Here is a 23865-nt window from a genome sequence, read left to right as displayed (position 1 = left end):
CAAATTCATTGCCACCAAGCTGCTAGAGCTTCGTGATGAACTATAACATATCAAGGATAGAGATGATGATCCTTGAGGTATTCGTGTTGTTTGACATCGCGAAAGTAGAAATCAAGAAGGAGCATCAATTGTTGATGGTTGGTGAAACCACTAGTTTCAACAAGGGCAAGGGCAAGAAGGGATACTTCATGAAACGGCAAATCAATTGCTGCTCCAGTGAAGAAACCCAAGGTTAAACCCAAACCCGAGACTAAGTGCTTCTGTAATAAGGGGAACAGCCACTGGAGCAGAACCACCCTAGATACCTGGTAGATGAGAAGGCTAGCAAGGTCGATAGAAGTATATTGGATATACATTATGTTAATGTGTACTTTACTAGTACTCCTAGTAGCACCAGGGTATTGGATACCGGTTCGGTTGCTAAGTGTTAGTAACTCGAAATAAAGCTATGAAATAAAAGGAGACTAGCTAAAGGTGAGCTGACGATATGTGTTGCAAGTGTTTCCAAGGTTGATGTGATCAAGCATCGCACGCTCCCTCTACCACCGAGATTGGTGTTTGCGTTGAGCATAGACATGATTAGATTATGTCTATCGCAATATGGTTATTTGAATAATACCTTCGATGGTCTTGCACCTAAATAAATGGTTTATTGAATCTCGATCATAGTGATACACATTTTCATGCCAAAAGATATAAGATAGTAATGATAGTACCACTTACTTGTGGCACTGCCATGTAAGTCATATTGGTGTAAAACGCATGAAGAAGCTCCATGTTGATGGATCTTTGGACTCACTCGTTTTTGAAAAGTTTGAGACATGCAATCCATGTCCATTGGTGTATACGCATGAAGAAACTCCATGCAGATGGATCGTTTGGACTCACTTGATTTTGAATCACTTGGGATATGCAAATCATACCACATGGGCAAGATGACTGAAAAGCCTCGTTTTCATTAAGATGGAACAAGATAGCAACTTGTTGGAAGTAACACATTTTGATGTGTCCAATCCAATGAGTGCTGAGGCATGCAGTGAATATCGTTATGTTCTTACTTCACAGATGATTCGAGTAGATGTTGAGAATATTTACTTGATGAAACACAAGTCTGAATTATTGAATGGTTCAAGTAATTTTAGAGTGAAGTTGAAGATCATCGTGACAAGAGGATGAAATGTCTATGATATGATCATAGAGATGAGTATCTGAGTTATGAGCTTTGGCACACAATTAAGACATTGTGGAAATGTTTCACAATTAATACTGCCTGGAACACCATAGTGAGGGTGTGTCCGAACATCATAGTTGCACCCTATTGGATATGGTGCGTACCATGATGTCTCTTATCGAATTACCACTATCATTTATGGGTTAGGCATAAGAGAGAACCACTTTCACTTTAAATAGGGCACCACGTAATTCCGTTGAGATGACACCATATGAACTATGGTCTAGAGAAACCTAAGCTGTCATTTCTTAAAGGTTTGGGGCTGCGACGCTTATGTGAAAAAGTTTCAGGTTGATAAGCTCGAACCCAAAGCGGATAAAATGCATCTTCATAGGACACCCAAAACAGTTGGGTATACCTCCTAATTCAGATCCGAAAGCAATATAAATTGTTTCTTGAATCGGGTCCTTTCTCGAGGAAAGGTTTCTCTCGAAAGAGTTGAGTGGGAGGATGGTAGAGACTTGATATGGTTAATGAACCGTCACTTTAACTAGTGTGTAGCAGGGCATAGGAAGTTGTTCCTGTGGCACCTACACCAATTGAAGTAGAAGCTTATGATAGTGATCATGAAGTTTTGGATCAAGTCACTACCGTACCTCGTAGGGTGACAAGGATGCGTACCACTTTAGAGTGGTACAGTAATCCTGTCTTGAAGGTCATGTCGCTAGACAACAATGAACCTACGAGCTATGGAGAAGCGATGGTGGGCCCGGATTCCGATAAATGGCTCGAGGCCATAAAATCCGAGAGAGGATCCATGTATGAAAACAAAGTGTAGACTTTGAAAGAACTACTTGATGGTCGTAAGGCTATTAGGTACAGATGGGTTTTAAAAGGAAGACGGACGATGATGGTAAATGTCACCATTAAGAAAGCTCGACTTGTCGTTAAGATGTTTTCTGACAAGTTCAAGGAGTTGACTACGGTGAGACTTTCTCACTTGTAGCGATGCTAAGAGTCTGTTGGAATTGGATTAGCAGTTACTGCATTATTTATGAAATCTTGCAGATAGGATGTCAAAACATTGTTTCCTTGATGATTTTCTTGAGGAAATGTTGTATGTGATACAACCGGAAGGTTTTGTCAATCCCGAAAGATGCTAATAAGTATGCAAAGCTCCAGTAATCCTTCTAAGGACTGGAGTGAGCATCTCGGAGTTGGAATGTATGCTTTGATGATGATCAAAGATTTTGGGTTTGTACAAAGTTTATGAGAAACTTGTATTTCCAAAGAAGTGAGTGGGAGCACTATAGAATTTCTGATGAATGTATGTTGTTGACATATTGATGATCAGAAATGATGTAGAATATCTGGAAAGCATATAGGGTTATTTGAAAGATGTTTTTCAATAGAAAACCTGGATTAAGCTACTTGAACATTGAGCATCAAGATCTATAAGGATAGATCAAAATGCTTAATAATACTTTCAAATGAGCACATACCTTGACATGATCTTGAAGGTGTTCAAGATGGATCAGTCAAAGAAGAAGTTCTTGCCTGAGTTGTAAGGTACGAAGTTAAGACTTAAAGCTCGACCACGGCAGAATAGAGAGAAAGGACGAAGGTCGTCCCCTATGCTTAAGACGTAGGCTCTTCAGTATGCTATGCTGTGTACCGCACCTGAAGTGTGCCTTGCCATGAGTCAGTCAAGGGGTACAAGAGTGATCCAAGAATGGCTCACAGGACAGCGGTCAAAGTTATCCTTAGTAACTAGTGGACTAAGGAATTTTCTTGATTATGGAGGTGGTAAAAGAGTTCGTCGTAAAGGGTTATGTCGATGCAAGCTTGACACCTATCTGGGTAGCTCTGAGTAGAGAGACCGGATACATATAGTGGAGCAATAATTTAGAATAGCTCCAAGTAGAACAGTTATTTGGAATAGCTCCAAATAGAGAGTGGTAGCTGCATCTAGGAGATGACATAGAGATTTGTAAAGCACACACGGATCTGAAAGGTTCAGACCCATTGACTAAAACCTCTCTCACAAGCAACATGATCAAACATAAAACTCATTGAGTGTTAATCACATAGTGATGTGAACTAGACTACTGACTCTAGTAAACTCTTGGGTATTAGTCACATGGCGATGTGACCTGTGAGTGTTAATCACATGGCGATGTGAACTGGATTATTGACTCTAGTGCAAGTGGGAGACTGTTGGAAATATGCCCTAGAGGCAATAATAAAAGTGTTATTATTATATTTCTTTGTTCATGATAATAGTCTTTTATTCATGCTATAACTGTATTATCCGGAAATCATAATACACGTGTGAATACATAGACCACAATATGTCCCTAGTGAGCCTCTAGTTGACTAGCTCGTTGTGATCAACAAATAGTCATGGTTTCTTGGCTATGGACATTGGATGTTGTTGATAACGGGATCACATCATTAGGAGAATGATGTGATGGACAAGACCCAATCCTAAGCCTAGCACAAAGATCGTGTAGTTCGTTTGCTAGAGCTTTGCCAATGTCAAGTATCTCTTCCTTTGACCATGAGAGCGTGTAACTCCTGGATACCGTAGGAGTGCTTTGGGTGTATCAAACGTCACAACGTAACTGAGTGACTATAAAGGTGCACTACAGGTATCTCCGGAAGTATCTATTGTTTTATGCGGATCGAGACTGGGATTTGTCACTCCGTGTAAACGGAGAGGTATCTCTGGGCCCACTCGGTAGGACATCATCATATGCGCAATGTGACCAAGGAGTTGATCACGGGATGATGTGTTACGGAACGAGTAAAGTGACTTGCCGGTAACGAGATTGAACAAGGTATTGGATACCGATGATCGAATCTCGGGCAAGTAACATACCGATAGACAAAGGGAATTGAATACGGGATTCATTAAGTCCTTGACATCGTGGTTCATCCGATGAGATCATCATGGAACATGTGGGAGCCATCATGGGTATCCAGATCCCGCTGTTGGTTATTGACCGGAGAACGTCTCGGTCATGTCTGCATGTCTCCCGAACCCGTAGGGTCTACACACTTAAGGTTCGATGATGCTAGAGTTATAAAGGAAGCTTGTATGTGGTTACCGAATGTTGTTCGGAGTCCCGGATGAGATCCCGGATGTCACGAGGAGTTCCGGAATGGTCCGGAGGTAAAGATTTATATATGGGAAGTCCTGTTTTGGTCACCGGAAAAGTTTCGGGCGATATCGGTATTGTACCGGGACCATCGGGAGGGTCCCGGGGGTCCACCAAGTGGGGCCACCTGCCCCAGAAGGCTGCGTGGCCAAGTGTGGGAGGGGACCAGCCCCTAGGAGGGCTGGTGCGCCCCCCACAAGGGGTCCAAGGCGCAAGGGAGAGTGGGAGGGGGCAAACCCTAGTCCAGATGGGCCTTAAGGCCCACCTAGTGGGCGCCTCCCCTCTCTCCCCCTCTTGGCCGCCTCCCCAAGCCCCATCTAGGGCTGGCCGCACCCCTTGGGGGGGGGGGAAACCCTAGATGGGGGCGCAGCCCTCCCCTTCCCCTATATATATGAGGCCTAGGGGCTGCTCATAACACGCGATTCGATCTCTCATTGATGCAGCCCTGCCTCTCCTCCTCCTCCTCTCCCATGGTGCTTGGCGAAGCCCTGCGGGATTGCCACGCTCCTCCACCACCACCACGCCGTTGTGCTGCTGCTGGATGGAGTCTTCCTCAACCTCTCCCTCTCTCCTTGCTGGATCAAGGCGTGGGAGACGTCACCGGGCTGTATGTGTGTTGAACGCGGAGGTGCCGTGCGTTCGGCACTTGATCATTGGTGATTTGAATCATGACGAGTACAACTTCATCAACCCCGTTCACTTGAATGCTTCCGCTTAGCAATCTACAAGGGTATGTAGATGCACTCTCCTTCCCCTCGTTGCTGGTCTCTCCATAGATAGATCTTGGTGATACGTAGGAAAATTTTGAATTTCTGCTACGTTCCCCAACATCCAGACACATCGCACTTCCGCTCGGGTCGAGGCTGCCACTCGGCCCTCAGACGGATCAAAGAAGAGTGGGGAACCTCCCGCTGGTTTTTGGAATTCGACATCAGGAAGTGTTTTCACACCATCGACCGACATCGATTCATCTCAATCTTGAAGGAAGAGATCGACGATTCCAAGTTCTTTTACCCCACTCAGAAAAATTTTCCGCCGGACGACTCGTAGGGGGTGAGAAGGGCCCTGACTCCATCCCAAATAGTGTACTGCTATCGGCCCTACCAGACAATATCTACCTACACAAGCTCGATCAGGAGATAGGGAGGATCCGGCAGAAGCACGAATTTCCTCTTGTAGTGAAAATAAGATCGGTTCTATTAAGAATAGGTCGTCGTATTGATGACCAAGAAAAGTATGGAAAAGAAGCAAGCATCAATGCTCCCCAAGACAACAGAGCCCTCATAGTGGGGAGGGTCAAGAGCATCCAATGCAAAGCGACCTTTCATTCCCTTGTTTCGTCATGGTACCCCCCCCACAAGCACCCCCAGGCGAAGGGGAGACCAGAAAACGCCTTTCGTTTTCCCCCCTTCAGCGGCCCTAGCCGCCTTCCTTAACAAGCCCTCGAGCCTCCTTTGCGCCGCCTTCCTCATAGAAGCCGCTGGGTTGACCCTGAAGGCCGAATTCAATGGTAGAGAAGGCTTTAATAAGAATTTGGCCATGAGAGACCTTCTTAAGTATTGCAAAAGAAGGGGCCTGCTGATAGAGCTGGGTGGGGAGGCGATACTAGTTATCAGGTCAGAGAGAGGCCTGGCCCCGTAAGCTGGCCCCCTTTAAAAGCCATTCCTTATTAATAAGGATTTGTTGCGCGCGATATGCCGACGACTTACTACTGGGAATCGTGGGTGCCGTATTTCTTCTCATAGAAATACAAAAACGTATCACCCACTTCCTACAATCCGGTCTGAACCTTTGGGTAGGCTCCGCAGGATCAACAACCATAGCTGCACGGAGTACGGTAGAATTCCCCGGTACGGTCATTCAGGAAGTCCCCCCGAGGACGAGTCCCATACAATTCTTGCGAGAGCTGGAGAAGCGTCTACAGGTAAAGCACCGTATCCATATAACTGCCTACCACCTATGCTCCGCCATCCATTCCAAGTTTAGGGACCTAGGTTATAGTATCCCTATCAAAGAGCTGACGAAGGGGATGAGCGGAAGAGGTCGTCTACTGGACGCGGTTCAACTAGCGGAGACTCTTGGAAAAGATGGACTAAAAAGTCCCCAAGTTAGCGTATTATGGGGGACCGTCAAGCACATCCGGCAAAGATCGAGGGGGATCTCGTTGTTGCATAGCTTAGGTCATAGCAAGGTGCCATCAGTCGTTCAACAGGCAGTCTCACGATCAGGCATGAGTGTCCTGAAGAAGAAATTGTATACTCCCTTTGGTCGGAAGGCGGCGGGGGAAGGAAGGGGACACTGGGCGGGATCTTTCAGCAGCGAATTTCCCATACAGATAGTGGCGCCTATCAAAAAGATACTCCGAAGGCTTCGGGATGGAGGTCTCATTAGCCGAAGAAGACCCAGGCCAATCCACGTGGCCTCTTTGACCAACGTCAGCGACAAAGACATAGTAAATTGGTCCGCGGGCATCGCGATAAGTCCTCTGTCCTACTACAGGTGCTACGACAACCTTTACCAAGTTCGAATGATTGTCAACTACCAGATCCGCTGGTCCGCTATATTCACCCTAGCCCACAAGCACAAATCTTCAACGCGGAATATAATCCTAAAGTACCCCAAAGACTCAAATATAGTCAATCAAGAAGGTGGTAAGACCCTTGCTGAGTTCCCAAACAACATAGAGCTTGGGAAGCTCGGACTCGGTCAAGATCCGAACAACGACGGAGCACTAAACTACATGTTTAATAAGTAGTTGTCTTTTTCTATTTGGATTTTAGAGAACAGGCGTTTACATGAGATTAGTTGAGTAGGCTTGCCTTATCTGCTATAAGATAGCTAGTTGTGGGGCTTTCAGAAAAAAGGCTGAAGGCTTCGCTATCGCTCATGGCTTGTATTGTAGTCGTAGTCTTGTAGTCGGCCCTCCATGCCTCTTTAGTCTTTCTAATCCTGAGGCCTTTTTCCTTCATTCATTTTGCGGTAGCTTATGCATCAGAAAAATAGAACCTTTCCGGCCCGGAAGATCGCCGCTTCGCTTCTGGCGACTAGCTTCCACCCACAATGGCTAAAGCTACCCTGAATCAATCAATGAATGAATGATTCGGAACCCCCATGGGTTCGAGGACCCATTGGTCAAAGGAAAAGGGGGGTCCAGATTCCAGGACGGAGCCGTATGAGGCGAGAGTCTCACGTACGGTTCCTTTGAGAAGGGTGCGATACCACCACCTATCAGGCCCGACGAGCGGTCCACGGAGCCGCATCCCTACTCACCCGGTCTATGCACATCGCTCTTTCCAGGAGGTTGGCTGCCTATCCTAGATCTTCCCATTTCCAAGAAGATCCCTTGTTCGATCTGGTTTAGTATCAAGGTTCTTCTTTTTCTGTTTCTATATATATGGGTCCGTGCAGCATTTCCACGATATCGTTTTGATCAATTAATGGGACTTGGCCGGAAAGTGTTCTTGCCTCTATCATTAGCTCGGCTAGTCCCCGTTTCAGGTGTTTCAGTCACCTTTCGATGGCTCCTGTCGGTGTCAAAACCGGCGGATCTCGGGTAGGGGGTCCCGAACTGTGCGTCTAGGCGGATGGTAACAAGAGACAAGGGACACGATGTTTTTACCCAGGTTCGGGCCCTCTCGATGGAGGTAAAACCCTACTCCTGCTTGATTGATATTGATGATATGGGCAGTACAAGAGCAGATCCACCACGAGATCAAGGAGGCTAACCCCTAGAAGCTAGCCTATGGTATGATTGTTGTTCGTCCTACGGACTAAAACTCTCCGGTTTATATAGACACCGGAGAGGGCTAGGGTTACACAGAGTCGGTTACAATGGTAGGAGATCTACATATCCGTATCGCCAAGCTTGCCTTCCACGCCAAGGAAAGTCCCATCCGGACACGGGACAAAGTCTTCAATCTTGTATCTTCATAGTCTTGGAGTCCGGCCAATGATGATAGTTCGGCTATCCAGACACCCCCTAGTCCAGGACTCCCTCAGTAGCCCCTGAACCAGGCTTCAATGACGACGAGTCCGGCGCGCATATTGTCTTCGGCATTGCAAGGCGGTTTCCTCCTCCGAATAATTCATAGAAGATTTTGAACACCAGGATAGTGTTCGGCTCTGCAACATAAATTCGACATACCACCGTAGAGGGAATAATATTTACACAAGTTCAATCTGCTGACGTATTTCGTGGCATGACGTCACACCACGGCCAAGCCTTTACTCGAATCGTTTTTATTGTTCCACCTCAGCGCGTTTAGCAAAGCGGTTTCCTTGGCACGTCTTGTTACAGCAGAGATCGTGTACCCTTTATTCCGGGATCCTCATCAATACGGACGTGGGTAACCCAACCGCGCCATTGATTGCGGCGCTTGGGAGATAAGCGAGTTTTACCAGGCTGGTGGGGATGCGCAGTTTCGTCCGCCCATATATAAGGGATAAGGATTCACCTTTTCACCTACGCCTTCTTCCTCCTTTGCTTATCCATCTCCGCGCACTCGAGCCCCAGCGCCCAAGTCTGCACATCTCACCTCAACCTTCTCCAACCATGTCTGGAGCGGGAGGCAAGTGGATGGCCTCCTCCGTCACGGAGGGGCACATCAAGAAGCTGCGCAAGGCTGGATATTTTTCCAGCGATATCGCGCACCGGCTCCCCAACGAGGGGCAGCTCGTCCCCACCCCGGGCCCCATGAGAGGGTGGTATTCCTTCCTCATTTCCTCCGCGGACTGGGCTTCCCACTCCACCCCTTTGTCCGATGGCTCATGTTCTACTATGGCCTGGATTTCCATGATCCGACCCCGAATTTTATCGTCAACATCTCGGTGTTTATCGTCGTGTGTGAGGCCTTGCTCTGCATCTAGCCCTACTTCGGCTTATGGCTAAAGACCTTCAATGTCAAGCCGAAGGTAGTGGGTGGCAGCCAAGCGGAGTGCGGAGGCGCCATGGTGGGCAAGATGCCCAACGTCAATGTCAAGACGAAGGTAGTGGGAGGCAGCCAAGCAGAGTGCGGAGGCGCCATGGTGGGCAAGATGCCCAACGTCACCTGGCTCGACGGCGCCTTCGTGGAAACCATCAAAGGGTGGCAATCGGGGTGGTTCTACATCACCGAACCGCGTGACCCTGAATGGCCAGTGGCCCCCGAATTCAGATCTGGCATCCCCACGCGGCTCACCTCCTGGAAAGAGAAGGGCCTGTTGTGGGGCGATTCGGAGGAGCTGACCGGACTCCAATCCTATCTCCAAACCCTGGTGAACAAGAAGCTCAAGCTTGTCAACGTGATCTAGGTCATGCTCATCCGCCGGATTCTCCCGTGCCAACAGCGGGATTTCAACCTGTGGGAGTTCGATCTGGCACAACACCAGACCTTGAGCAGGCTCTTCGACACTATGTATGAAGAGGCCTGGAGGGTGCTGTTCAAGGGCGCCGAGGCGCCCGCATCCGCTACCGAAGATCGCGGGTTTAGCTCGCAGCGTCCAGCTGGCGAGGTAAGCTATATTATCCTTTATGGGACACTTGCTTTCCATAGTTTGACTCTATGTGGTATCTAAACTCCCAATACCTTTAACAGGCCTGGCAGAAGACGTCCGGACAGGTTAACTGTCCGGCTCCCCTTCCAGAAGACCCAGCGGATGCCCGTTTGACAGGGCTGCTGGTCCCGGCGCCTTATGTGGTGCCGGAGAAGAAGGCCAAGAAGAAGGCCACGGGAACCCGGAGGAGTTCCCGGCGCCAGGTGTTATCGGACTCATCGTCCAACGACTCCAAGGCGGACTCCTCCCACGAAGATGAGGAGGAGAAAAAAGAGGCCTCTCCCCCAGCAGGGGGAGAGAAGAAGAGGAAGGCTTCCCCAACGGGGGAGGCCGAAGGGTCCAAGAAGGGAAGGACCCTTCCTCCGGACTGTTCCACCAACGCCGACAACGGCGAAGAGTAGTGGCCCTCGAGGGCCAAGCCCCTGGCGAGATCGTAAGTATCCGGATTCCGGAATAACTTATGTTTTTCCTTTCGTCACATAGCGTCTTCTAACGTCGAATACAACCATGTAGTCCGCCCAAGGACGATCTCCCCGCTTCGTCGAGTGGGTCCCTGGGTTCGTCGGATGAGAATAGAGCTTCACTTCCGACCGCCTCCTCCCCTCGCGACACAGACGACGCTGAGGTGGGGTCCCAGAAGGGGACCAGCCAGGAGGAGGAGGCGCCGGAGGTGCCACAGGGAAACCTCCCGGACCTTGGACCGGACTCCGCGCCGGAACCTTCGGTGGTTTCGGAGTCCGGCGGGTGGCCCCTTCGTAAGAAGGGCGGGACGGCGACGCCGGTGACCTCCGTCCAACCGGAGGCGCCGGATAATTTGCTGGAGGCGCTCACCAGTGCTTCCATCGAAGAAGAACACCACACCGTTATGAGTGCGGTGATCCGGAAAGTTCAGTCTGCCAAGAACGGGCTGACCGAAGCCTGTACCAGCCTTCTAACAGGCTTTGAGGTAAGGGTTTTAAGATATATAAAAATAGTACCGCATAGACAGTAGCCCCTGATGCTCAGTTCGGTGTTCGGAAAGAAAAGCCGAACTGAGGATCTAAAAAGATATATGCAGGAGTCTAACACAAATATGTCAATATGGGAATGCAGGCTGCGCTGCTGACCTTTGCCGCATTGACTGCGGAGGTCAATGCCTTGAAGAAGAGCCTCGAGCGGTCCGAGAGCAAGCTCGGCCGTGCCAAGAAGCAGCTCGAGGACAAGGAAGGTAAGTAGCACCTTATTAAAGTTGTACCTTATAAAAAAGGATTTGGTTGCAAAAAATAACAGGAATAATGTGGGTATTGCAGGGGCTATGAACGAGGTGGCGACCCCGAAGGAGGCGGTGTCCGCGGCCGAACAAAATGCAGCGGCGGAACGCACCGAGCGAGAGAAGCAGGAGGCGCGGGTGGCGGAGGTGCGGCAAGAGCTCCAGGCTCTCGTGGAAAAACAAGAGAATTTGGAGCGTGACTGGAAGACTCGAGAGTCCGAGCTCGCGTTCGCTCTTGAGAGTGCCAAAACTGCTAAGGCTGAAGCCCAAAAGGCCCTCCAGGAGATCGAGGCGATGAAGAAGATAGCGGCGGGTAAGGCATTCTTCATGCAAAGCAAGCATGTAAAAGTGAATTACCTGTTACTTACCCGAATTCAGAGCTCTCCAGGAGCATTTGCAGATCTGCCCCGCAGCGTGTCCGATGCTGTCGCGTTCTACAGAGCCGAGGAGGGGAACTCGGCGGAGAAGGTGTTCTGGTCTCAGTATGCTGAGGCCGGACATCCGGTGCCCCTGAGCGACTAGCTGAAGCAGCTGGTCGAGCTCCACAAGATGGCCGAACAGGCCATGAAGGGCCTCATAGTTCGGCTTTGGCCCAAAGAGGCCATGCCTGGGAGCTACTTCAGTCTGGTGCAGCGGCTGGTGGACGCCTGTCCATGGGTTGATGTCATCAAGCACTCTGCCTGTATTGAAGGTGCCCGTCGGGCCCTTGCCCGCGCTAAGGTGCACTGGGGCAAGATGGACGCCGAGAAGCTTGTGACGGACGCGCCACCGCCGGGCAAGGAGTATTGCATGCCTGAGATGTATTATAAGGGTGTCCTGAAGGGTGCCCGCATTATTGCGGGTGAGTGCTCCAAAGATGTAATTTTTTGGTAGACTTGCGTTTTGTTATCCTGTGCGCTGAAAACTTTGTTCATATGCGCTAAGCAACGCTTGTTAATTTAAAATATTACCTTCTGTGCGACCGTTTATCAAATATGAGAGATGGCAAGTCATTGGCTTCAGCCCCCATGCCACGAGTGCTGGGGTGTTCGGGATAAACTTGAGCGCTCTTGTTCCCATTTTTGGGTCCTTCTAGTGAGTCGCTCAACACAACGAACGAGGCAACCGGACTTATAATGCTTGAACACTCTCACTTAGCCATAGAATTCTATAATTTTAAATTTCGGCGAAGCCCCTAGTCTTTGGAAGGCCGAATTCGGGGCGCTATCCACGCCTTGGCCGGACAAAGCCGGTTCCTCGCTCTAAGCGGCATAAGTCTTTAGGGACTCAAAAAAACCTCTCAAACAGCGACCGGCTCTCACCCCATCATGACGGTCAGTTATAGCTTTCTCCACTGAGGTGCTCCGCCCAGCTCAACTGGGGCACAATCGTAGTGGTTCTCCCCGCGCCACCTTAGCCGATATACCGGAACATAAGGTACCAAAACATGGGAGCCGGGCAAACCCAACTATTGACCCAAGACATGATTCGGAGCTGATGCCTATAATGCTATAAGTTTGGGGTGCCGCACTTTTGAAAGTGTTCGGACTTATCACACCATAATTTGGGGAACTTAAGCCCCTGGTGTATTTGGCCGTACCAAAGTGTACGGGTGCAACATGTCATAAGTGAACATATATAAAAAGGAATGCAATGATAGGCAAAAAGTGATGCATTGTTTATTCAAAAGATACTGCAATGAATGCAGAACGATACAAATAGTGCGATAAGCAAGGGGTGGGACTATTTAACATGTCCCCCTCCAGGGTTAGGTTGCGGAATAGTGTATAAAACATGTATAATGCTCGTAATGGAGACCACCTGGATACTTCGTCATAGCTTTTCTGCTTCCCTGGCTGCTGCATCGTGAGTTCGGCGGGTCTACTGCCGGGCAGGGCTTCTGGAAAACGGAGTCCTGAGGATAAGAAAGAAAAAAAGGAAAAAGGATGGCACACTTGGGAGCCCCTGGTGTATTTGAGCCGCACTCTGGGCCTGTCGGGGTCGTGCCCCTCCCCCTATGCCCATGGTATCTCCAGAGCGTAATGATATATGCGTAGTACTGGTCTTGCAATTTTGCGAGGGCTGGGGTTGGGGCCTCATTGCTACGCGTGCTCGGAACGTGCCAGGTGGTCATGTTGTAGGTTACTCTGGGCGCGCTTGAGGTGTCCGGTCGCTTAACGGTCGGACTCGAGAATTGCCTTAAGAGGCTGCTCTGCACTTCCGCCGCGAGAGCCGCTGTATGTTCCTCCGTTTGGAGGGAGAGTTCAGTGTTTCTGTTGACCGTGATGACTCCTCGAGGGCCTGGCATCTTGAGCTTGAGGTATGCGTAGTGTGGCACCGCATTGAACTTTGCAAATGCGGTACGTCCGAGCAGTGCATGATAGCCGCTGCGGAACGGAACTATGTCGAAGATTAACTCCTCGCTTCGGAGGTTATCCGGGGATTCGAAGACCACTTCAAGTGCAACTGAGCCTGTATAATTGGCCTCTACACCTGGTATGACGCCTTTGAAGGTCGTCTTTGTGGGTTTAATCCTTGAGGGGTCTATGCCAATCTTGAGCACTGTATCCTGGTAAAGCAGGTTCAGGCTGCTGCCGCCGTCCATCAGGACTCTAGTGAGGTGAAAGCCATCGACGATTGGGTCTAAAACCAATGTGGCAAATCCTCCATGGCGGATGCTAGTGGGGTGGTCCCTTCGATCAAAAGTGATCGGGCAGGAGGACCATGGATTCAACTTTGGGGCGACTGGCTCCATCGCGTGTACGTCCCTGAGCGCACGCTTCCGCTCCCTTTTGGGTATGTGGGTTGCGTATATCATGTTCACTGTCCGCACTTGTGGGGGGAAACCCTTCTGTCCTTTACTGTTCTGCGGCCGTGTCTCCTCCTCGTCATCGCTGTGCAGCCCCTTGTCATTGCCTTCGGCTATTAACTTGCCTGCCTGCTTGAACAGCCAACAATCTCTGTTGGTGTGATTAGCTGGCTTTTCGGGGGTGCCATGTATCTGGCACGAGCGATCGAGTATCCGGTCCAAATTGGACGGGCCTAGAGTGGTTCTTTTGAATGGCTTTTTCTGCTGACTGGGTTTAGAGCCTCTGAATCCGGCATTGACTACCGTATCTTCAGTATTATCGCCGTTAACGCGGCGCTTGTGCTTATTGCGACGCGACCTGCAATTGTTGTCTTTGGTATGTGAACTACCAGAGTTTTTGGTTAGGTTGTTACTGCGGGCTAGCCAGCTGTCTTCTCCCGCACAGAAGCGGGTCATGAGTGATGTGAGGGCTGCCATTGATTTCGGCTTTTCCTGTCCTAGGTGCCGGGCAAGCCACTCATCGCGGATGTTATGTTTGAAAGCTGCAAGGGCCTCTGCATCCGGACAGTCGACGATTTGATTTTTATTGGTTAAGAACCGTGTCCAAAATTGTCTGGCCGATTCGTCTGGCTGCTGAATTATGTGGCTTAGGTCATCGGCGTCTGGTGGTTGCACATACGTGCCCTGGAAGTTATCAAGGAATGCGGCTTCCAGGTCCTCCCAACACCCAATTGATTCTGCTGGCAAGCTGTTGAGCCAATGCCGAGCTGGTCCTTTAAGCTTGAGTGGGAGGTATTTGATGGCGTGAAGATCATCACTGCGGGCCATGTGGATATGAAGGAGATAGTCTTCGATCCAAACCGCGGGATCTGTTGTGCCGTCGTAGGATTCAATGTTCACGGGTTTGAGCCCTTCGGGGATTTGATGATCCATTACTTCATCTGTGAAGCATAGTGGGTGTGCGGCGCCTCTGTATTGGGCTATATCACGACGCAGCTCAAGCGAGCTTTGTCTACTGTGTTCGGCCCGCCCGGAGTTGCCATATCCGGTGTGACGGTTGTCGTCACGTATCGTGGGGCGCCCACGTGATCCGTAGATCGATCTTGTTTGTCTTGCCTTATCCTGCAATATGTCTTGCAAGTCCGGCGCATTCCCCTATGGCTTTGTACTTTTTGAGCGATGCCAGGGTGCGGCTTTAGTGGAGGGCCTAGAGGCCTCTCTGTCGCAGCCACGAGGTGGCCGGTCGGCCGTATTGTGCACTGGCGACGTAGGTTTATATGCTTCCACCTCTAATCGGGGTAGCAGCTTGCGTTTGGGGTAGCTTCAGGAGGGGCGTTCGAGTTCGTACTCTTCGACCGCAAGGACTTCAGTCCATCTGTCGGCTAGCAAATCTTGGTCAGCTCTAAGCTGTTGCTGCTTTTTCTTGAGACTGCTTGCCGTGGCCATAAGCCTGCGTTTGAAACGCTCTTTTTCGACGGGATCCTCAGGCACGACAAATTCGTCATCATCGAACCTTGCCTCGTCTCCAGAGGGAGGCATGTAATTATCGTCCTCTACCTCTTCACCTGCCGCTCTCTCACAAGGGCTGGCTTCTCCGTCCTCCTGTGCTGAATCTTGCTGGAGGGGGTTGTCTTCGGCACTGTCCGGGGTGTTATTATCACCGGTGCCGGAGTCTCCATTCTTGCTGTGGCGGGATTTAGAGCGGCGCTGCTGACGCTGGCGCTTAGGCTGTTTCTTGGAGGGGTCATCCTCCGCTGTTCCATCTCTACTCCCATCCTTTGGGATGTCCACCATGTATATGTCGTATGACGAGGTAGCTTTCCAGTGCCCCGTAGGCGCTGGTTCTTGGTCGTCTCCGGCATCGTTGTCCATACCGTCGATGTCTTTGGAGTCGAAGTCTAGCATGTCGGTTAAGTCGTCGACAGTGGCTACAAAGTGGGTGTTGGGTGGGCTTTGAATTTCTTCGTCGTCCGCATCCCAACCATCCTGACCGTAATCCGGCCAGGGCTCTCCTGATAAAGAGAGATACTTTAGCGAATTCAGGATGTCGCCAAAAGGTGAGTGCTGAAAGATGTCCGCAGCGGTGAACTTCATGATCGGCGCCCAATCGGATTCGATTGGAAGGGGCGCGGGAGGTTCGGAGTCCGGCAACTCGGAGTCACGAGGTTCACAAGGGACAGGGTCGGTATTCGGCTCCATCGCCGTAGAGGTAGCAGCCCCCGAGGCAGTGTCCAGCCACCCATCCTCGATCGGTGCAGTCGGCTCCGAGTTAAGGGTCGGAGCGGACTCTTGTGTGGCCTCCAGGGCACTGTCCGGCAGCAGAGCTGAATCATGCCCATCGTGACAGTGCGGCGCGCTCGGCTGTGGCTCGAATCCATCGAAGATCAAGTCTCCGCCTATGTTGGCCGTATAGTTCAGACTTCCAGACCTGACCTGATGGCCAGGGGCGTAGCTTTCGATCTGCTCCAGATGGCCAAGCGAATTGGCCCGTAGTGCAAAGCCGCCGAATACGAAGATCTATCCGGGAAGAAAAGTTTCGCACCGGACCGCGTCGTTGTTGATCATCGAAGGAGCCATCGGTCCTATGAGCGACGACATAGAGGAACTCTCAATGAAAGCACCAATGTCGGTGTCAAAACCGGCGGATCTCGGGTAGGGGGTCCCGAACTGTGCGTCTAGGCGGATGGTAACAGGAGACAAGGGACACGATGTTTTTACCCAGGTTCGGGCCCTCTCGATGGAGGTAAAACCCTACTCCTGCTTGATTGATATTGATGATATGGGTAGTACAAGAGTAGATCCACCACGAGATCAAGGAGGCTAAACCCTGGAAGCTAGCCTATGGTATGATTGTTGTTCGTCCTACGGACTAAAACTCTCCGGTTTATATAGACACCGGAGAGGGCTAGGGTTACACAGAGTCGGTTACAATGGTAGGAGATCTACATATCCGTATCGCCAAGCTTGCCTTCCACGCCAAGGAAAGTCCCATCCAGACACAGGACGAAGTCTTCAATCTTGTATCTTCATAGTCTTGCAGTTCGGCGAATGATGATAGTTCGGCTATCCGGACACCCCCTAGTCCAGGACTCGCTCAGCTCCCTTAATGTATGTGCCAGGAAGTTTCTTTGGAAGGGGGCTACTCCCCGAAAATGCCCCGCCCCTTGTTCGTTTGTCGTTGGGATTCATTGCTCATTGTGCGGTTATAAGTAACGTGGCCAGCCTAATTTCTAGAATAGGGCTGCGGGCAGGAGGGCTTTGTTTGTGCAATCTTGCTCGCAACACCCTCTCCTCCGGTGAACCTGCAATCGCCGCCTCTAACTGAATGCTCAACTGAGGTCGTGTACAACAACCTTAACCGCACAAGCCTGGGTTGGGCCTACCCCCATCCCTAGAGGAGCCGTATGAGGCGGAAGCTCCACGTACGGTTTTGAAGCCGAGCCTTTCTAGCAATGGGGCCTAGGGACCGATATGATGATTGGTTTAGGTAGGGCAGCCGGCCTACTATGGGCACCTGTAGGGATTAGTGCATGAGACCGTGATCCACAAACTGACGCATGGGACTCACCCTTGACTTGAGAATGGAAGAAGGGAAACATAGCATGTCACAAGAGCGAGGCGAGGGGGCTCCGCCCTACAGCAAGAGGGACGCCTCGCGAGCCGGGCTTTGTAGATGAGGCCTTTTGGCGAAGCCAAGTCAATTTTGGGCCACCAAACCCTGCAACTGAGGAAAGGCCCTATGGAGTAAAGGGAAGCGTGTACGTTGTTACACTCCCCGCCCTCCAAAGGTGCCTAGAGGACGGGCCAGATGCAGCAGAGCGACGCCCCAGGAGCGGATTCCCCACGAGCAGGGGGACAGGAGATGGCCATCTCGAGGTACATCACGACCTAAAGGCAACACCGGCGAGACCCAGGAAGGTAACCCGATTGGGAGTCAGAGGATCCATAGTACCCGCAGCCTCCCGGACTTCATATTCATCATTTTCTAAAGAAAGGGTAAGGGATCTCTTTTCTGCAATGGAAAAAAATAAGCTCCGCTGATTTGACTCGGCACAACCTAACGATACATCCAATACCAATGATCTGTGCCTACCGATACGATACTCCTCCAAAAAATTGACTATATAAAGAGCTAGTGTCAATAAAAAGGCTAATGACAGAGAAGAGTCAATCTCCTTTACTCCTCCCGACACCTCAAGATGAGAAAATCCCTTCATCTAGGCGGGCGCCCATGCCTACTCAGGGAGCAACTTCTACCACGGCTGACACATTATCTCCCACAAAGACCAACGACCCATCCCGAAGAGAAGTTGACTGACGGGGATGTCTCGAGAAGAAATTCCAGAATTGGTAGCCTCCCTAATCAAACATACATTGACAGGGGTTACCAACAAAAAGATAGGAAGCAGGCCCTAGTGAATTTGATATGGTACCGTACCCCAAGGAAGGGGTATACTATACTGCGCCAAAATGCAAAATGTTGAATGGGGTAGGGAACCCTGAACAACACCTCGCCCTTTTCAAAGCTACATGCGGGAATACTGGGGGCAATGAAGCCCTTCTTATCCTATTCTATACTAAATAAACAATCTAATTCTAGGAAGAGTTTCGAATACTGAAACTTAAAGGAAGGGCGTTAGAACAAAGCAAGGGATGACACTTTCAATGCGCGAAATCCGTTTCGAGTTAGAGTGCGAAACTTCTTGCTGCAGCCGTTTTATTCGCTGCTTGCTACTTTCTAAAATGGAAGATAAGATGAATGAATTAATATATTGTATTTTTTTCTAGTTCGATCTATAGTCTAGATTCCATTCCCTCGATCCACTCTCATTTAAATGATGGGATTGGGCCATACCAACCTTCACTTAGTCTTAATAAAATATTGCTTCATATCTTCAAGGATTGGGAGGAGGTGGCTAAAAAGGAAGGAAAAAGGAATTCGAAATCCGTCCCTTCCCACAGAATCATCGGGCTTGACTTTCCTTACTTTCCCAACCCCGCTACTGTAAAAAGAACTCTTTTGTTTTGAGACTAGCTAGTCGCTATGGTTTGCGGGAAAACTCTTCTCTCTCTGGTCTCACTACGAGTCCTTCTAGAAGTAAATAAAGTAAATGCTTATTCAACTACGGCACTGTCGGACAACCGACCGGATTCAAGCCCTAGCCCCTCAACTCGGACGGACTTGTGGAAATCCTCGAAAACAAGTATTGCTCAACTCACCTATCTATAACATAGAAATGTTGCATCCAACCCTGGAATGAGAGGTAAAGAATAGGCTACCATACGAGATGAGACGAGTTCATTCTTGGCTTTCATCCCTACGCTTAAGAAAGATATGGGATTGGATTTCATACCTTTTATTTAGAGCTCCGTCGTTCCGACTGGAAAGTGTAACCATCCACCATACGTAAACCAAACCTCTTTGCTTTCTGGATTTTCCTTCCAATAAACATCAGGGTGCGAATCTGAGTAGTTCCTTGCTCAAGACCACGAAGCAAGAGCGAAGCAGAACCGGTTTTCAATTCATCGAAACTCTTGAAAAGTTCCTTTGCTTTTACAGTGAAAGCACCTGCCAACAAATTGGAACCATAATCCCCTCCATCTGCCTCGCTCTCTATCTGGTAGTATATGCTCTGATCGAGGCCCTATTCTTATTATGATGATTTGGATATTGAATTGCCTTTGACTGATTCATCTTACCATTTTACTAGAGTTTTTTTCCAGTAAGTTTAACATGAGCGGAATTGGTGTACTTGACCAGTAGTGAACTCTCAGTTGTGTTCGATAGTCGGTTACGAGTTCCCATATCTTACGCAACCTTACCTTTTCTTACTATGGGTCAAATTGCGGAGGAAAGCAGAATCACTGTTTTTCGTAGAACTCACTTTTGCTACTGGAGAGTACCTTCCACCAGGTCATAGCCACGGATCCAAAGCCTACTAGTTAGCTTTGAAGGTTTAGGCTTGAGAGAAATCTTGAACAGAACACCGCACTCCCTCCTATCAACTTATTCAGATTTGCTTATTTCTTTCTCTTTCATTTTTGTAGATATAGGCTTTGGCGGATTCTCTCAAGGCTCGAGTGAAGTGACAAGCACATATTACCGGAAGCTAGTGATCCCGCCCGGCCAGCTCAGCATGCTTTAGAGCTCCTTGATTGGTACGAGGTAGTGATAGCAAGAGGCAACTCTCAATTGTTGTAATATAGAGACCTCTTTCAATGATTATAGATCCAAAGGATCGTTATTGATAAGAAATTGCCAGTAGCCCTTGACTTTGACTTGAAGAATTGAATCCGTCTTCTTCTTCTTATTCTTCTGAAAGTCTCCCAGGCGTGGTATCATCGGATCCACAAGGTCTATTTGTATCCATTTGTTCGGAAACCGGAAATGCCAACTACTCACTTCTTGCTAAGGATGAAGGTGCCATGGGTGATAGCGCCAGCCATTCCCTCATTGAAAAGAAAGCGCCAACCCTGCTACTAAAGCTAAGGCCAACCGCAGCCCAGTGAAATGAAATGTGTATGCAAAATAACATAGATTAATCTTGATGCGATCGATGCAGAAACACTTCTTTTCTTAAAGGCTACAGTCAGAAACAACAACTTCGCAAATCACCCTAAGAGTTCCATACGAAAAAACAAATGCAACTGTGGGTATAGACCAATTTCCTGCCCCAGAAGAGGCTCAGCCTACCAAACCCTGCTCTTTGCCTGCTTACCGAGCTCTCCTCATACCGAGTATCTAGGCATTTCTTCTCACAGACCGGTTGGGAGAAAGTTGGCATTCTTTAATATGTCACTGGGGACCTGTACTTACTTGATGGAATGGATGGGATGATGTGTTTCAGTTCAGCCAGTAGTGGAGGTTTCCTCGGCCTAGTCGCGTAAGAGCCCCCTTATTTTTCTAGTTAGTTGAAAGAAAAGCAATGGGGAAGGTTGGCTTACCAGTTAATTGGTCTGTATCATATCTTTCTATGGTGGGACATCCTCTTCAGTTTAGGTATCTGGGCTGGCTGTTAGCTTTAGTTGTTCGGCACTCTTCCTTCATTCTCATTCAACAAGGAGAAGTGTCTAATCAAAATCATTGGTTGAGCCTTGCGTATATTATATGATGTCGTCCTGGAATTGAACTAGCATTTAAGGTCGATCAAGTTCAAACAATTCGGCTCTGCAAGATCAATCAGATATCAAGTAAGAGATAGGCGCTTCCTATTAGTTATAGACTGCTTCTATGACAAGTGGATCCCTTTAGGTTTAGTTGTTAATTGTACTATTCTCTTCAATAATTAGGTCTTCCGTATTCCTATTGGGGTCAGTGGTCTTCACCACTCACTGAGTCTGGATTCGTTTCATGGGTATTATTTGATGAGTGATCATCAATCTCTTCCATTGCTCCTATGTGCTGCTATACATACAAGGTACATGGGCCATGGGGCCTAACACACACTATACAGCCTAGCCCAATACTCAACACTCCCCCGGCTAAAGATATCTAACATGCCTATCTTGTTACAAATTACTAAACCCTCACAAGGACCTACTCGTTTAGTAAAACAATCAACTACCTGTTCACTATACTTATTGTTACCCCCTTCTTCAACCGAACAATCTCAATCCGAAGGAAGTATCGAAGAGGTCCAAGATCCTTTACCTCAAATGCTTCTTCCAGTCTTGCCTTCAAACATTTGATTTCTTCAACATCGTCTCCAGTAATCACAATATCATCCACATACACCGCCAAAATGGTGATATGGATTCGTCTATGCCGGTACTGTATGATCTCCATTACACTGAGAGTAGCCCATACCACAAACAACTCTCCTAAACCTGTCTACGCCCGTGGCGACTGTTTCAAGCCATACAAAGATTTCTTGAGCCTACACACCTTCCCATCAGTCTGTTTGTTCCAAAACCTGGAGGAATGTCCATATGGATCTCTTCTTGTAAATAACCACCATGAAGAAAAGCATTCTTCACATCTAGCTGATGTAAAGGCCACCCAAAGTAAGTTGACTGCGCATGAGATTAAGGTTCTCATCGTGTCCATCTTCGCCACTGGTGCTTTGGTCTCCTCATAGTCTATCTCCCATCTTCCTATAACCTTTTGCAATTAGCCTTGCCTTCTATATATCCACCTTACCCTTTGGAGTCTGTTTTACGGTGAACACCCATTTGCATCCAACTGCTCTTTTTCCTGCTGGGAGTGGAAGAAGATCCCACGTCTTGTTCTTCTGAAGTGCACCAAGCTCCTCCTTCATTGCGTCTTTCTTTCCACCGGGGATCCAGCTTTGCAGCCTTCCAATCCTTTGGAATAGACACTGATTGTAGAGATGCAATGAATGCTTTGTGTGCGGGTGAGACATAAGAGTCTGAAACTCCATTTGCAATGTCATTATCATAGCCATATCGGACCGGAGGCTTTCCAGCAGTAGTCCTAGTCTCTCTGTGTAGTGCAAGCGGCAATTCCAAAGAAGTATTACCACCTGTCTCATTTTAACCTCCATCTTGCTCTTGTGGCTCCTCCTCGACTACCTCAGGTTGCTCTTGTGGTTCTTCATCCAAGACCACTAGCGGTACAAGAAGAAGGGGTCCCGGCTCGGGGGCGGGGGTATCTTACTTCTTTTCCTCTGCGTTCGTGACAAGCTAGTAGGCACTCTTGTGTGGGTTGGCTCATTCCCCTGGAAAACGAATATTAAGAAGATAGATACCATTCCGTCGATACTAGATTCATTCTTTCTGCTCAAAAAGAACAAAGCCTCTATTGTGGGAAAAGTCTTTGAAACCCGAAGTTCTAAAATAGAAAATGGAATGAAGAAGGGGTGTGACCTTATGGCCAACTATACTAGCTCCCCTAGAGGGATAATATAGCTCCTAAAGGATGATTGTTTATGGTATATTACCGTAATTGGAGAATTTGACCCGGTGCTGACTTGCTGCTATTCTGAGAAGGGGACCTTGCAAAGCTTGACAAGTTTTTTTATATTTATCGATCCAATCTGTCTACAGATAGGCGCCTGCTGTGGCAGCAATTAATAAATCTCCGCCTTAGCATACAAGGACCATGACTCGCAGCGGGTAGTTATGGTGGTTTTGAGGAGACCCGCTCAAGGTCGCTGGTTTGGAGCTATTCCGAGATCTCAAGGAGCACCAAGATCAATACGTGCAAGAAGAAAGAAAGGCTTCCACCTACGACTGCAGCTGCTGGTACTTTATCTCTGTCGCTTTCAACTCCCACTCCTTCTCCCTTTGGTTTCTATAGGAAGTGAGATAGAATAATATATCTTGTGTAACTAATCTTTCTTATCGAAAGGTTATAGTTCGTAGATCATTTCTATAAGGACTATTTGAGCCATATCCGGTGCTTTGGACCTCTTTTAGCTGCTAGGTATCTACTGGGTTCAATCCCCACTTCCGCTTGAAATGAGTAAGTCAATCCTCTTGCTCGGCTGTGATACGAATACTATTCATACGCAGACCCGGATCCATGATATGGGTCATAGACAGATAAGAATGGCTTCTGAGTTGCATTCATTGCACTCTGGAATGTGGGGCTCCTTGGCTGATGTGATGGAGCGGTATCAGCAGATACTTGCAAAGATCAAATCAAGCAGAAGAAACAAGGAAGTTAACTCTGCGCCATCGGCCACCTTAACACGAACAGCTTGGGACAGAGGTGTAATTCCTGACAGAGAATCAACAATAGAATGCATTTTGCATGCAGTTTTTCATCGAGTGAAACTACTTGAATAAACTGGAAGTTTTAAACCAAGTACTCTTAAAATCGCTACCCCCTGGGATGGAAAAAGAGGCTCAGGTTTTATCCCTCCGTTTTACCCCAGAAGTCGTTGTTCGTCTTTCGATATGAGAGGATGGCAAGTGTCCGCAATGACTTAGCGACTTAGCCAATTGGTTACAGATTCTAGACTGATCGATCAGATCACATCATCTCGAGCAAAGACCTGAG

This window comes from Triticum aestivum, chromosome 6B (assembly GCF_018294505.1).
Source record: "Triticum aestivum cultivar Chinese Spring chromosome 6B, IWGSC CS RefSeq v2.1, whole genome shotgun sequence".
Taxonomy (NCBI): domain Eukaryota; kingdom Viridiplantae; phylum Streptophyta; class Magnoliopsida; order Poales; family Poaceae; genus Triticum; species Triticum aestivum.
The sequence above is the reverse complement of the archived record's forward strand: the minus strand, read 5'-3'. Positions refer to the sequence as shown.